Here is a 14,513-nt window from a genome sequence, read left to right on the forward strand (position 1 = left end):
GGGTCAAAGGGAGCCATAGGGTGACCTATGACCCCCTTTGACCCATATGAACGATTTGAATATGTCCCTAGGGGTCTTAGGACCACTAGGGACATATTCAAATCGTTCATATGGGTCAAAGGGGGTCATAGGTCACCCTATGAGACCCCTAGGGACATATTCGAATCATTCATATGGGTCAAAGGGGGTCATAGGGTGACCTATGACCCCCTTTGACCCATTAATTGACGACATATGTCCCTAGGGGTCCTAGGACCCCTACGGACATATTCAAATGGGTAATATGGGTCAAAGGGGGTCATAGGGTGACCTATGACCCTCTTTGACCCATTAAATGATGACATATGTCATATTCGAATGGGTCATATGGGTCAAAGGGGGTCATAGGGTGACCTATGACCCCCTTTGACCGATTAAACAATGACATATGTCTCTAGGGGTCCTAGGACCCCTAGGGACATATTCAAAATGTTCATATGGGTCAAAGGGGACCCCCTTTAACCCATTAAATGATGACATATGTCGCTAGAGGTCCTAGAACCCCTAGGGACATATTTGAATCATTCATATGAGTCAAAGGGGGTCATAGGTGACCTATGACCCCCTTTGACCCATTAAACGACGACATATGTTGCTAGGGGTCCTAAAACCCCTAGGGACATATTCAAATCGTTCATATGGGTCAAAGGGGGTCATAGGGTGACCTATGACCCCCTTTGATTGATTAAATGACGACATATGTCTCTAGGGGTCCTAGGACCCCTAGGGACATATTCAAATCGTTCATATGGGTCATAAGGTGACCTATGACCCTCTTTGACCCATTAAACGATGACATATGTCTTTAGGGGTCCTCGGACCCCTAGGGACATATTCGAATGGGTAATATAGGTCAAAGGGGGTCATAGGTCCCTTTGACCCATTAAATGATGACATATGTCCCTAGGGGTCCTACGACCCCTAGGGACATATTCAAATGGGTACTATGGGTTAAAGGGAGTCATAAGGTGACCTATCACCCTCTTTGAACCATTAAACAACGACATATGTCTCTAGGGGTCCTAGAACCCCTAAGGACATATTCAAATGGGTAATATGGGTCAAAGGGGGTCATAGGGTGACCTATGACCCTCTTTGACCCATATGACCCATTTGAATATGTCCCTAAGGGTCCTAGGACCCCTAGGGACATATGTCATATGATCCATTCGAATATGTCCCTAGGCGTCCTAGGACCCCTAGGGACATATGTCATCATTTAATGGGTCAAAGAAAGCTTTTGACCCACTAAATGATGACATATGTCTCTAGGGGTCCTAGGACCCCTAGGGACATATTCGAATTGTTCATATGGGTCAAAGGGGGTCATAGGTGACCTATGGTCCCCTTTGACCCATTAAATGACGACATATGTCTCTAAGGGTCCTAGAACCCCTAGGGACATATTTGAATCGTTTATATGGGTCACAGGGGGTCATACGTGACCTATGACCCCCTTTGACCAATTAAATGACGTGCATATTCGAATCGTTCATATGAGTCAAAGGGGGTCATAGGGTGACCTATGACCCCCTTTGACCCATTAAATGACAACATATGTCTTTAGGGGTCCTAGAACCCCTAGGGACATATTCAAATCGTTCATATGGGTCAAAGAGGGTCATAGGATGACCTATGACCCTGTTTGACCCATTAAACGATGACATATGTCTCTAAGAGTCCTCGGACCCCTAGGGACATATTCGAATGGGTAATATGGGTCAAAGGGGGTCATAGGGTGACCTATGACCCATTAAACGACAACATATGTCCTTAGGGGTCCTATGACCCCTAAGGACATATTAGAATCGTTCATATGGGTAGGAAGGGGTCATAAGTTTACCTATGATCCCCTTCGATCCATTAAATGATGACATATGTCCCTAGGAGTCCTAGGACCCCTAGGGACATATTAGAATTGTTCATATGGGTCAAAGGGGGTCATAGGTTAACCTATGACCCCCTTTGACCCATTACATGACAACATATGTCCCTAGGACCCCTAGGGACATATGTGAATCATTCTTATGGGTCAAAGGGGGTCATAGGTTGACCTATGACCCCCTTCGATGCATTACATGATGCCATATGTCCCTAGGGGTCCTAGGACCCCTAGGGAAATATTAGAATCATTTTTATGGGTCAAAGGTGGTCATAGGTTGACCTATGACCTGCTTCAACCTATTACATGATGACATATGTCTCTAGTGCTCCTCAGAACCCTAGGGACATATTAAAATCATTCTTATGTGTCTAAGGGGATCATAGGTTGACATATGACTCCCTTTGATCCATTACATGATGACTAATGTCCCTAGGGATCTTAGAACCCCTAGAGACATATTAGAATGCTTCTTATAGGTCAAAGGGGATCATAGGTTGACCTATGACCCCCTTCTACCCATTACATGATGACTTATGTCCAAAGGAGTCCGAGGACCCCTAGGGACATATTAGAATCGTTCTTATGGGTCAAAGGGAGTCATAGGTTGACATATGAACCTTTTTGACCCTTTAAATGATAACATATGTCCCTAGGGGTCTTAAGACACCTAGGGTCATATTAGAATCGTCTTATGGGTCAAAGGGGGTCACAAGGTGACTTATGACAACCTTCGACCCATTACATGACGACATATGTCTCTAGGAGTCCTAGGACCCTTAGGGACATATTAAAATTATTCTTATGGGTCAAAGGGAGTCATAGGTCAATCTATGGCCCCCTTCGACCCATTACATGATGACATATGTCCTTAGGGGTCATAGGACACCTAGGGACATATTAGAATTATTCATATGGGTCAAAGGGGGTCATAGGTTGACCTATGACCCGCTTCGACCCGTTAAATGATGACATATGTCTTTAAGGGTCCTAGGACTCCTAGGGACATATTAGAATTGTTCATATGAGTCAAAGGGGGTCATAGGTTGACCTATGACCCATTTTGACCCATTACATGATGGCATATGTCCCTAGGACCCCTAGTGACATATGAGAGTCATTCTTATGGGTCAAATGGGGTCATAGGTTGACCTATGACCCCCTTTGACACATTACATGATCACATATGTCTCTAGTCAACCTATGACCCCCTTCGATATATTACATGATGACATATGTCTCTAGTGGTCCTATGACCCCTAAGAAAATATTAGAATCATTCTTATGCGTCAAAGATGTTCATAGGTTGATCAATGACCCGCTTTGACCCATTACATGATGACATATGTTCCTGGGGTCCTCGGAACCCCAGGGACATATTAGAATCATTCTTATGGGTCTAAAGGGGTCATAGGGTGACCTTTGACCCCCTTTGACCCATTACATGATGACATATGTATTTAGGGGTCCTAGAACCCTTAAGGATATATTTGAATGCTTCTTATGGGTCAAAAGGGGTCATAGGTTGACCTATGACCCCCTTCGACCCATTACATGATGACGTATGTCCAAAGAGGTCCTAGGACCCCTAGGGACATATTAGAATCATTCTTATTGGACCTATGACCCCATTTGACCCTTTATATGATGACATATGTCCCTAGGGGTCCTATTAGAATCATTCTTATGGGTCAAAGGGGGTCATATGATCCCCTTCAATCCATTAAAAGATTACATATGCCCTAGGCGTCTTAGGACCCCTAGGGACATATTAGAATCTTTCAAATGGGTCAAAGAGTGTCATAGGTTGACCTATGACCCCCTTCAACCTAGTACATGATGACATATGTCCCTATGGGTCCTAGCACCCCTAGGGACATATGTCATCATTTAATCAGTCGAAGAGGGTCATAGGTCAACCTACGAACCCTGTTGACTCATATGAAGCATTCTAATATGTCTGCAGGGGTCCTAAGACCCCTAGGAACATATGTCGTTATGTAATAGTTTGAAGGGATGACCTATGACCCCCTTTGACCCATAAGAATGATTCTAATATGTACCTAGGGGTCATAAGACCCCTAGGGACATATGTTATCATTTATTATGTCAAATGGGGTCATAGGTCAACCTATGACCCCTGACCCCATTTGACCCATATGAAGCATTCTAATATGTCCCTAGGGGTCCTATATCATCATGTAATGGGTCGAAAGTGGTCATTGGTCAACCTATGACTCCCTTTGACCCATACAAACTATTCTAATATGTCCCTAGGGGTCCTAGAAACCCTACTAAGATATGTCATCATTTAATGGGTCGAAGGAGGTCATAGGTCTACCTATGACCCCCTTTGACCCATATGAACGATTATAATATGTCCCTAGGGGTCCTAGGACCCCTAGGGACATATGTCATCATGTAATGGGTCGAAGGGGGTCATAGGTCAACCTATGGCCCCCTTGGACCCATATGAACAATTCTAATATGTCCCTAGGGGTCCTACGACCCCTAGGGACATATATCATCATGTGACCCCTTTTGACCCATATAAACAATTCTAATATGTCCCTAGGGGTTCTAAGACCCCTAGGGACATATGTCGTAATGTAATGGGTCATGAACAATTCTAATACGTCCCTAGGGGTCCTAGGACCCCTAGGGACATATGTCATTATGTAATGGGTTGAAGGGGGTCATAGGTCAATCTATGACCCCCTTTGATCCATATTAACAATTCTTATATGTCCTTAGACGTCTTAGGACCCGTAGGGACATATGTCATCATTTAATGGGTGAAAAGGGGTCACAGGTCACCCTATTGTCCCCTTTGACCCACAAGAATGATTCTAATATGTCCCTAGGGGTCCTAAGACCGCTAGGTACATATGTCATGATTTAATGGGTCGAAGGGGGTCATAGGTCAACTTATGAAACCCTTTGACCCATATGAAGCATTCTAATATGTCCCTAGGGGTCTTAGGACCCCGAGGGACATATGTCATCATGTAATGTGTCGAAGTGGGGCATAAGTCAACCTATGACCCCCTTTGACCCAGAAGAATGATTCTAATATGTTCTTAGGGGTCCTAGGACCCCTAGGGACATATGTCATCATGTAATGGGGTAAAGGGGGTCATAATTCACCCTATGAGCCCCTTTGACCCATAAGAACGATTCTAATATGTCCTTGGGCATTCTAGGACCCCTAGTGACATATGTCATCATGTAATAGGTCTAAGGGGGTCATAGGTCAACCTATGACCCCCTTTCACCCATAAGAACGATTCTAATATGTCCTTAGAGGTCCTAAGAACCCTAGGGATATATGTCATCATGTAATGGGTCGAAGGGTGTCATAGGTCAACCTATGATCCCCTTTGACCTATATGAACAATTCTAATATGTTTATAGGGATCCTAAGACCCCTAGGGACATATGTCATCATTTAATGGGTCAAAGGGGGTCATAGGTCAACCTATGATCCCCTTGGACCCATATGATGGAATCTAATATGTCCCTAGGGGTGCTAAGACCCCTAGGGACATATGTCGTCATGTAATATGTCGGAGGGGGTCATAGGTCAACTTAGGACCCCCTTTGAGCCATAAGAATGATTCTAATATGTTCCTAGGGGTCCTAGGACCCCTATGGAGATAGTCCTAGGACCCCTATGGAGTTATGTCATCATTTAATGGGTCGAAGGGAGTCATAGGTCAACCTATTAGCCCCTTTGATGCATAAGAACGATTCTAATATGTCCCTAGGGATATATGTCATCATTTAATGGGTCGAAGGGGATCACAAGCCAACCTATGACCCCCTTTGACCCATTTGAATTATTCTAATATGTCCCTAGGGGTCCTAGGACCCCTAGGGACATATGTAGTCATTTAATAGTTTGAAAAGGTTCATAGGTCACCCTATGACCCCCTTTGACCCATAAGAACGATTCTAATATCTCCTTGGGGGCCCTAGGACCCCTAGAAACATAGGTCATCATATAATTGTTCGAACCTATGACCCCCTTTGACCCATAAAAATGATTCTAATATGTCTCTAGGGGTCTCAGGACCCCTACGAACATATGTCATCATTTAATGGGTCGAAAGGGGTCATAGGTCAACCTATGATCCCCTTTGACCCATATGAAGTATTCTAATATGTCCGTAGGGGTCCTAAGACCCTTAGGGACATATGTCATCATATAATGGTTCGAAAGGGGTCATAGGTCACCTTATGACCCCCTTTGACCCATAAAAATGATTTTAATATTTCCCTAGGGGTCCTTGGACCCCTAGGGACATATGTTGTCATTTAATGAGTCAAAGGGGTGATAGGTCAACCTATGACTTGATTGGACCTATTTGAAGCATTCTAATATGTCCCTAGGGGTTCTAGGACCCCTAGGAATATATGTCATCATGTAATGTGTCGAAGGTGGTCATAGGTCAATCTTTGACTCCCTTTGACCCATACAAACGATTCTAATGTCCCTAGGGGTCCTAGCACCCCTAAGAACATATGTCATCATTTAATGGGTCGAATGGACCTATGACCCCCTTTGACCCATATGAACAATTCTAATATGTCCCTAGGGGTCCTAGGGACATATGTCATCATCTAATGGATCAAAGTAACGATGGTACGCTATGATACCACTAACAAAGGTATGCTCTAATACTATTGACAAAGGGCCACACCACCCTTACCAACTCATGACAAAGAATGCAACAAGATCTCTCAAGATCCAATCCAAACTCAAGCTAGTCTAGATCCACACTCTAGTAGAAACCTCTAAGATCTCAACTTGTGCTCACAAGCCACCAAGCAACCTCCTTGTTTCTAAACCATAGTCACTAGCTCTTCTCTAACCTTATCCAAGATCCAAGTGTAAACTGCTGCACATTCGACGCTCTGTCTACACTCACAACTCCACCACAATCCTACTGTAAACTACCTCACATTCGGCGCTCTATTCACAGACTCAGGAAAACTCACTCTTCACTTCCTCCTTCTCTTTCACAAGCCTTCCAAGCTTTCCAAGCTTCACCTTCTTGAGCTTTTCCTTCTCAAGCTTCTCCTTGAGCTTCTACTCCTCGAGCTTCTCCTTGAGCTTGATTTAGAAATGCTCATATGCCTTACTTAAATAGGCACTTACCACCCAATGCATGACTTATCCACAACCTTCTAGAATTCCTCCACAACCTTCTACATCTTCCACAACCTTTTACAACTTCCAAAACTTTCTACAATATTCATAACTTTCTAGAATTCTTTCCACACACCTCGATAAATGGAATGACAACCATTTATTTTTATTTTTTTCTATTATGCCACCTATGCACCTCAAAAATAGAAATCCTCATTTCCCTTCTTTTCTCCTTTTTCTATTTTTTTATTTTTTAAAAATTATTTCTCCTCTAATTTTCGTCACTTTCTCTCTCCTCCACAATTTTTTTTTTTGAATTTTTTTTTTTTTCAATAATTTTTCCATGCAAGATGCTCCTGCATCACAAAGGAGGTCATAGGTGAACATATGACCCCCTTTGATCCATATGAACGATTCTAATATGTCCCCAGGGGTCCTAGGACCCCTAGGGACATATGTCATCATGTAATGGGTCATGAACGATTCTAAGATGTCCCTAGGGTTCCTAGGACCCCTAGGGACATATGTCACCATGTAATGGGTTGAAGGGGGTCATAGGTCAACCTATGACCCCCTTTCACCCATAAGAACAATTCTAATATGTCCTTAAGGGTCCTAGGACCCCTAGGGACATATGCCATCATTTAATGGGTCGAAGGAGGTCATAGGTCAATCTATGACCCCCTTTGACCCATATGAATGAATCTAATATGTTCCTAGGGGTCCTAGGACCCCTAGGGACATATGTCATCATGTAATATGTCAAAGGGGGTCATAGGTCAACCTATGACCCCCTTTGAGCCATAAGAACGAATCTAATACGTCCCTAGGGGTCTTAGGACTCTTAGGGAGAAATGTCATCATTTAATGGGTTGAAAGGGATCATAGGTCAACCTATGACCCTCTTTGACCCATATGAAGCATTCTAATATGTCTTTAGGGGTCCTAGGATCCCTTTGGACATATGCGATCAAGTTATTGATTGAAGGGGGTCATAGGTCACCCTATGACCCCCTTTGACCCATTAGAAGGATTTTAATATGTCCCTAGGGTTCTTAGGACCCCTAGGAACATATGTCATCATGTAATGGGTCGAAGGGGGTCATAGGTCATCCTATGACCCCCTTTGAGCCATAAGAACAATTCTAATATGTCCTTAGGGGTCCTAAGACCCCTATTGACATATGTCATCATTTAATGGGTTGAAGGGGGTCGTAGGTCAACCTATGACTCCCTTTGTCTCATAAGAATGATTCTAATATGTCCCTAGGTATCCTAGGACCCGTAAAAACATATGTCATCATTTAATGGGTCAAAGGGGGTCATTGGTCAACCTTTGACTCCTATTGACCCATATGAACGATTCTAATATGTCCCTAGGGATACTAGGACCCCTGGGGACATATGTCATCATGTAATGGGTTGAACGAGGTCATAGGCCAACCTATGACCCATTTTGACCCATATGAATGATTCTAATATGTCCTTAAGGATCCTAGGACCCCTGGGCACATATGTCGTCATGTAATGGGTCGAAGGGGGTCATAGGTCACCCTAAGACCCCCTTTCACCCATATGAACGATTCTAATATGTTGACCCCTAGGGATATATGCCATCATTTAATGGGTTAAAGGGGCTCATAAGTCAATCTATGACCCCCTTTGACCCATATGAAGCATTCTAATATGTCCTTAGGGGTCCTAGGACCCCTAGAGACATATGTCATCTTGTAATGGGTCAGAGGGGGTTATAGGTCAACCTATGATCCCCTTTGACCCATAAGAATGATTCTAATATGTCTCTAGGGGTCTTAGGACCCCTAGGTACATATGTCATCATTTAATGGGTCAAAGGGGGTCATAGGTCAACCTTTGACACCCTTTGACCCATATGAAGCATTCTAATATGTCCCTAGGGGTCCTAGGACTCCTATCAACATATTTCGTCATGTAATGTGTTGAAATTGGTCATAAGTCAACCTATGACCCCCTTTGACTCATAATAACAATTGTAATATGTCCCTAGGCGTCCTAGGACTGCTAGGGCGATATGTCTTCATGTAATGGGTTGAAAGGGGTCATAGGTCACCTTATGAGCCCGTTTGACCCATAAGAATGATTATAATATATCCCTAGGGGTCATAGGACCCCTAAGGACATATGTCATCATTTAATGAGTCAAAAGGGGTCATATGTCAACCTATGACCCCCTTTGACCCATATGAAGAATTCTAATATGTCCCTAAGGGTCCTAGGACCCCTAAGGACATATGTCATCATGTAATGTGTCGGAGGGGGTCATAGTTCACCCTATGACCCCCTTTAAACCATATGAAAGATTTGAATATGTTCCTAGCGGTCTTAGGATGCCTAGGGACATATGTCATCATGGAATGTGTCAAAGGGGGTTATATTTCACCCTACGATCCCCTTCGACCCATATGAATGATTCTAATATGTCCCTAGGGGTCTTAGGACCTCTAAGGACATATGTCATCGTGAAATGTGTCCAAGGTGGTCATAGGTCACGCTATGACCCCCTTCGACCCATATGAATGATTCTAATATGTCCCTAGGGGTTCTAGGACCCTAGGACCCCTAGGTACATATGTCATTTTGCAATATGTTGAAAAGGTTCATAGATCATCCTATGACCCCCTTTGACCCATATAAACTATTCTAATATGTCCCTAGGGGTCCTAGGATCCCTTAGGGACATATATCATCATGGAATGTGTCGAAAGGGGTCATAGGTCATCCTATGAGCCCTTTCGACCCATATAAATGACTCCAATAGAAATAATATAGTAAAAATAATAATAATTATATATATATATATATAATATTTATAGATTATTATAATAATAACATAATATATTATTATATATTAATAACATAAGTCATAATATTAATAACATATTATAGATTATAATTTACATATGATATTAATAATAATATATTATAGATTATAATTTATATATGATAATAATAATATGTATTAATAACATATATATAATATATTACGTTTTTATATTTAATAAAAATACAGTAAAAATCATAGTTACACCACCCTGGGGACGGGGGGACGGCGAAACGAGGGGACAAGTTTTCGGGACGGGGGGACAGAGGGGCCTTAATTTGGGGACGGCGGGGGGACGGTGGGGGGACGGCGGCAGGGGACAAGAGCGGTGTATATATCTATGCATATGGTATTTAAAAATGTTAGTTATGAAAATATGTATTGCAATATAGGATGTAAAGATGTAAAAGAGTGAATACTTGAAACATTGCATTGAATTGGAACATCGAACATTAAACATAAATAGTCGAATTTGCAAATAGTGAATAGTAGGATGTCCCCCATCCTCGGTGGAGGTGGTGGAATCTAGTGGCACCGCTGGGGACGGGGAGACGGAGTCCCCAAGTCTCCGGTGCGTTGAAGTTTCCGAGACGTCGGGCAAAAAGGGGGGGGACGCGTCCCCGTGTTACTATGGTAAAAATAATAATATATTATAATAATATATATTATATTTATAGATAATAATAATAACAACATAATATATTATAAATTATATCTTTACATATTTCATAACTCAAATTAGTTATATCACTTACAAATTCATTTTTCCCTCTAATTTTTGTGCCTTTTCCCTCCAATTTTTATGCCGCCGGTATCAAATATCGGATCTCATATCGGATATCTGATATGAGATCCGATCTCATATTGGATATCCGATCTCAAATCGGATATCTGATAAGGCTTGGGAATTACTTTCCAGGTTTGGTATCTGGATAGGTGAAAAAAAGTCAGAGCAGATTTTGAAGCGCTTTTAGACGTGTTCAAACTCTATCTTTTTCACATCGCCACTTTTTGGCACACCATGATCCTGCACATACCCTAGGGTGACAACAATTTTAATATGCTTGTATACATTGTGATAGCATATACATGATATTTTAAATTTAAAAAAATAGTAATAAAAATTATACTGAGAGTTGAAAATAACTAAGATTGCATCCACAGATAGCTCAGACTATGACAATTTTCACTAATTAAAACATCAAAAGTGAATGAAGTATACAATGTATAGAGTTGTCTAAACTAAATGAAAAGTTCTAATATATTGAGATTATGTCTAGAGTTTTTAGGTTTTTATTTATTAGTTAGTTTGTTTTATTTTTAATTTTCTAATTTTGAAACAAACAATAGTAATGGAAGAATATTTCATCATTTTCTTATTTATATTCTTTTTTATTATTGAAAAATGTAAATAATAATATAATTACAATAAGGGCACACAACAACACGAGGACCAAGCAATTACATACCCACTTCTACCATAATTCATTTAGCAAGCCATAGCCAAAGTACATAAGAATGAACAATACAATTATATTTCACTTAGAGATATTTTAGATGTCTATTTAAGATAAAGAAAAAGAACTACAGGTTTCGTAGAACTACTCCAATTTATTTCATAAGTATATTTTAAAATCATAGTTAAAATTTTAATATTGGATATTTATTTAAGTATAAAATAATTTTATTTACTAGATATTTAAAAACTAATATATCTATTTTTTATTAGAAAACTAATTTATTTAACACATAATATATTTAATTTAAAATTAAGTCCTTATATTCTGAATAATTTTTTCATGCAATGTTCTTTTATAATCTCAAGATTACATGCTACTCCATCTTAAATTACTCTCACAAGGGAGAATGCTTATGTTGAAAATCTTAGTCGGTATCAAAGTTTAAAAAATATACACATGGCTGAAATTAATCCACATTATATTGATAGCATTTATTGCAATACCTTTTGCACAAACAAAAATGACAAGAACTTAAGAGAGTCGTGTAAACCAACCAAATAGTCATAATTCATCTTAACTCTACTTTTATGCAACCAACATGTCATGTGAAAAAATGATAATAATAATGCAATTTATCAGTTTACCCTCTAAGAACATATGTTATCATCTAGTGGGTCAAAAGGTGTCATAGGGTATACTTTTGACCCATTCAAATATATGAGATATGTCTGACCTAGGGGTCCTAAAAACCCTAGGATCATATGTCCCTAGTGCCAATTGATATGTTGATTGGAAAACAACTATAAGTTTCAAGATGTATAATATTTTTGAAATCCAAAAGATGTGTCACATTATGTGATTCTTCTATTATAAGGAAAATAAAAAGAAAAATATAATTTTGCAAAGTTTTGAATTAGTTAAGGTTGTCAGACATGAGATTTTGTTTGTTCTAAAAATATAAAAATAGAAAATTCAAAATTAATTATTTATTTGGAATAAAAATATCAAAAAATATGTGTGAGATATAAGCATGAGTGTGCTTCTTATATCTAGAATCTTGTTAGAAAAATATTAACATAAGATTTTGATCAAGGTGGTCAAACATACACCTACTTCTTATTTTTATCATGAAATTTTTATATTACTACAATAAAATCTAAATTGTTTACCAATCAATTTTTTTTAGATCAAGCTTGTAGTTTAGAAACTAAATTTAATTTTCTATAGATTCTTCTTTTACAACTTTTTGATATAAAGTTCATAACTAGGTCAAAATTGCACTTGAAATAGTTATAACTCTTATTTGGTATTTTTTCATTGCCACTTAAGGACATAGTTTGTTACACCATGATCCTATACATACCATAACTCCCCTACCTCATTTGCACTAGAAAAAGATGGTGGTGCATCAGTCCATTGTGTTTGAATTGAATATCTTATGCATGGATTGGTGTTGTGAGACTACTCCTTTAGAGGGGTAATCAGTGTAGTGAGCTAGTTAGTATGGAGGGGTTTACATGTATATGGATATTTAAAAGTTTTTGTAACCTTTGGCATTATTGTTAAAGGGGGAGAGGAAAAGAGAAAGGAAGAAGAGAAAGATAAGAGAAAAAGTAAAGTGGTGAGAACATGAGTAGGAGTGAAATACAAATGACAGGGGGAGATAATGTGAAAAGAGAATGTACAATAAAGAAGAGAGTATGAAGATAGAAGACCAGTGAAAGGGGGAGTTTTCTATAGATATCAAGGAAAAGTATTTTTCCAAAGCATAAATAATTAGGAAGAAAATGTTTATAAGTGTTGAGGTGTTGCCATCAATGCAAAAGGAGGAGAATCTTGGCATAACTAATGTAATGATGGTAGAATATTTCTAGAGTTGGCATGTTATTTGTTGAATGTAGAGGTTATACTAAATATTTAGTTCCTTTGTCCTTATGTATAGATTTCCTCTATACATTGCACAAACTTGAACATTTTAATTGCACATCACAAATAAAGGATGATTTTGCATGATGCAAAGTTATGAGTTTATTGAACGCTATAGAAAGTTATTTAGATAATACAAAATAGTAATAGAAGCATTCTAGGAAAAGGGGAAAAAATTAGTCTAATACCATTTTTGTCAGGATGGTTATTCTTTTCTATTACAATTTTCACTATTATGGCTTTTTGGGTCTTCAATACATGGCACAATATGCACAAATATGCTATCCCTAAAGAAAAACTAAGAAGTTGCTAAAAGATACTATATTTACAACCAAAAATTTTTTTGTCATCTTGTCAAAGGATAGCCCATTTGTCCAAAATGTGAATGTAAACATTCATGTATTTATTTAGTTGAATTGTACTAAAGAAATTGGCTATAAAATGCTATGGTTTCAATCATTTGAAATATGTATGATTTATTATATTGCTTTATGCTTTACTACCTATGTTCTTTTTCAGTGCTATAATCTATTTCTACTATAAAATAGGCTTCTTAACAAATTTAAGTCATAAAATCTAAGAGTTGTTATACTGGATCAAGGATTTCATCATGTTTATTTAGTAAAGATATAGCAAATTCTAATTTTTATTTGAAGATGTGCCAAAATATAGAGGGAAAAGGGTTTAGACCATATGAAATAAATTAGTTTTGCATTAAATTAAATCTATATACTAATAAAAATTTGTTCCATTAATATTTTATTGTTGCCAACTTCATGTTCTTGCAATTGCTATTTCTAGCTAGCACAAGTGGCTCCTTGACTTCTTTGGAAAAAGAACATGTCATTCACATAAATCTCTACATCTTTGTAGAAAATGAGAGTACCAACCTTTTGGTATGAATGTGTGATAGAATTTTTCTATGGTTGAAAAAAATGGGCAAAGAAAGTTGTGACCAATTGAGTTGGATAACATAATCACCCTTTTATTAGTTTACTTGTCAATACATGAATAATTTAAATAAATTTTTATAGGTTTGAAAGTTACTAGCATTATTTTAAAATAAACATTATATCAAACATAGATAACAATTATTAATTTTAAGATTCAAAAACTTATATATGCCATTTTTAGGATATTATTTACATTATATTATGGATTAACAATGCACTTATCAATTTCACTTTGTACTAT

This window comes from Cupressus sempervirens, chromosome 4, assembly GCF_028749045.1.
Source record: "Cupressus sempervirens isolate cs-2001-9-10 chromosome 4, ASM2874904v1, whole genome shotgun sequence".
NCBI lineage: Eukaryota > Viridiplantae > Streptophyta > Pinopsida > Cupressales > Cupressaceae > Cupressus > Cupressus sempervirens.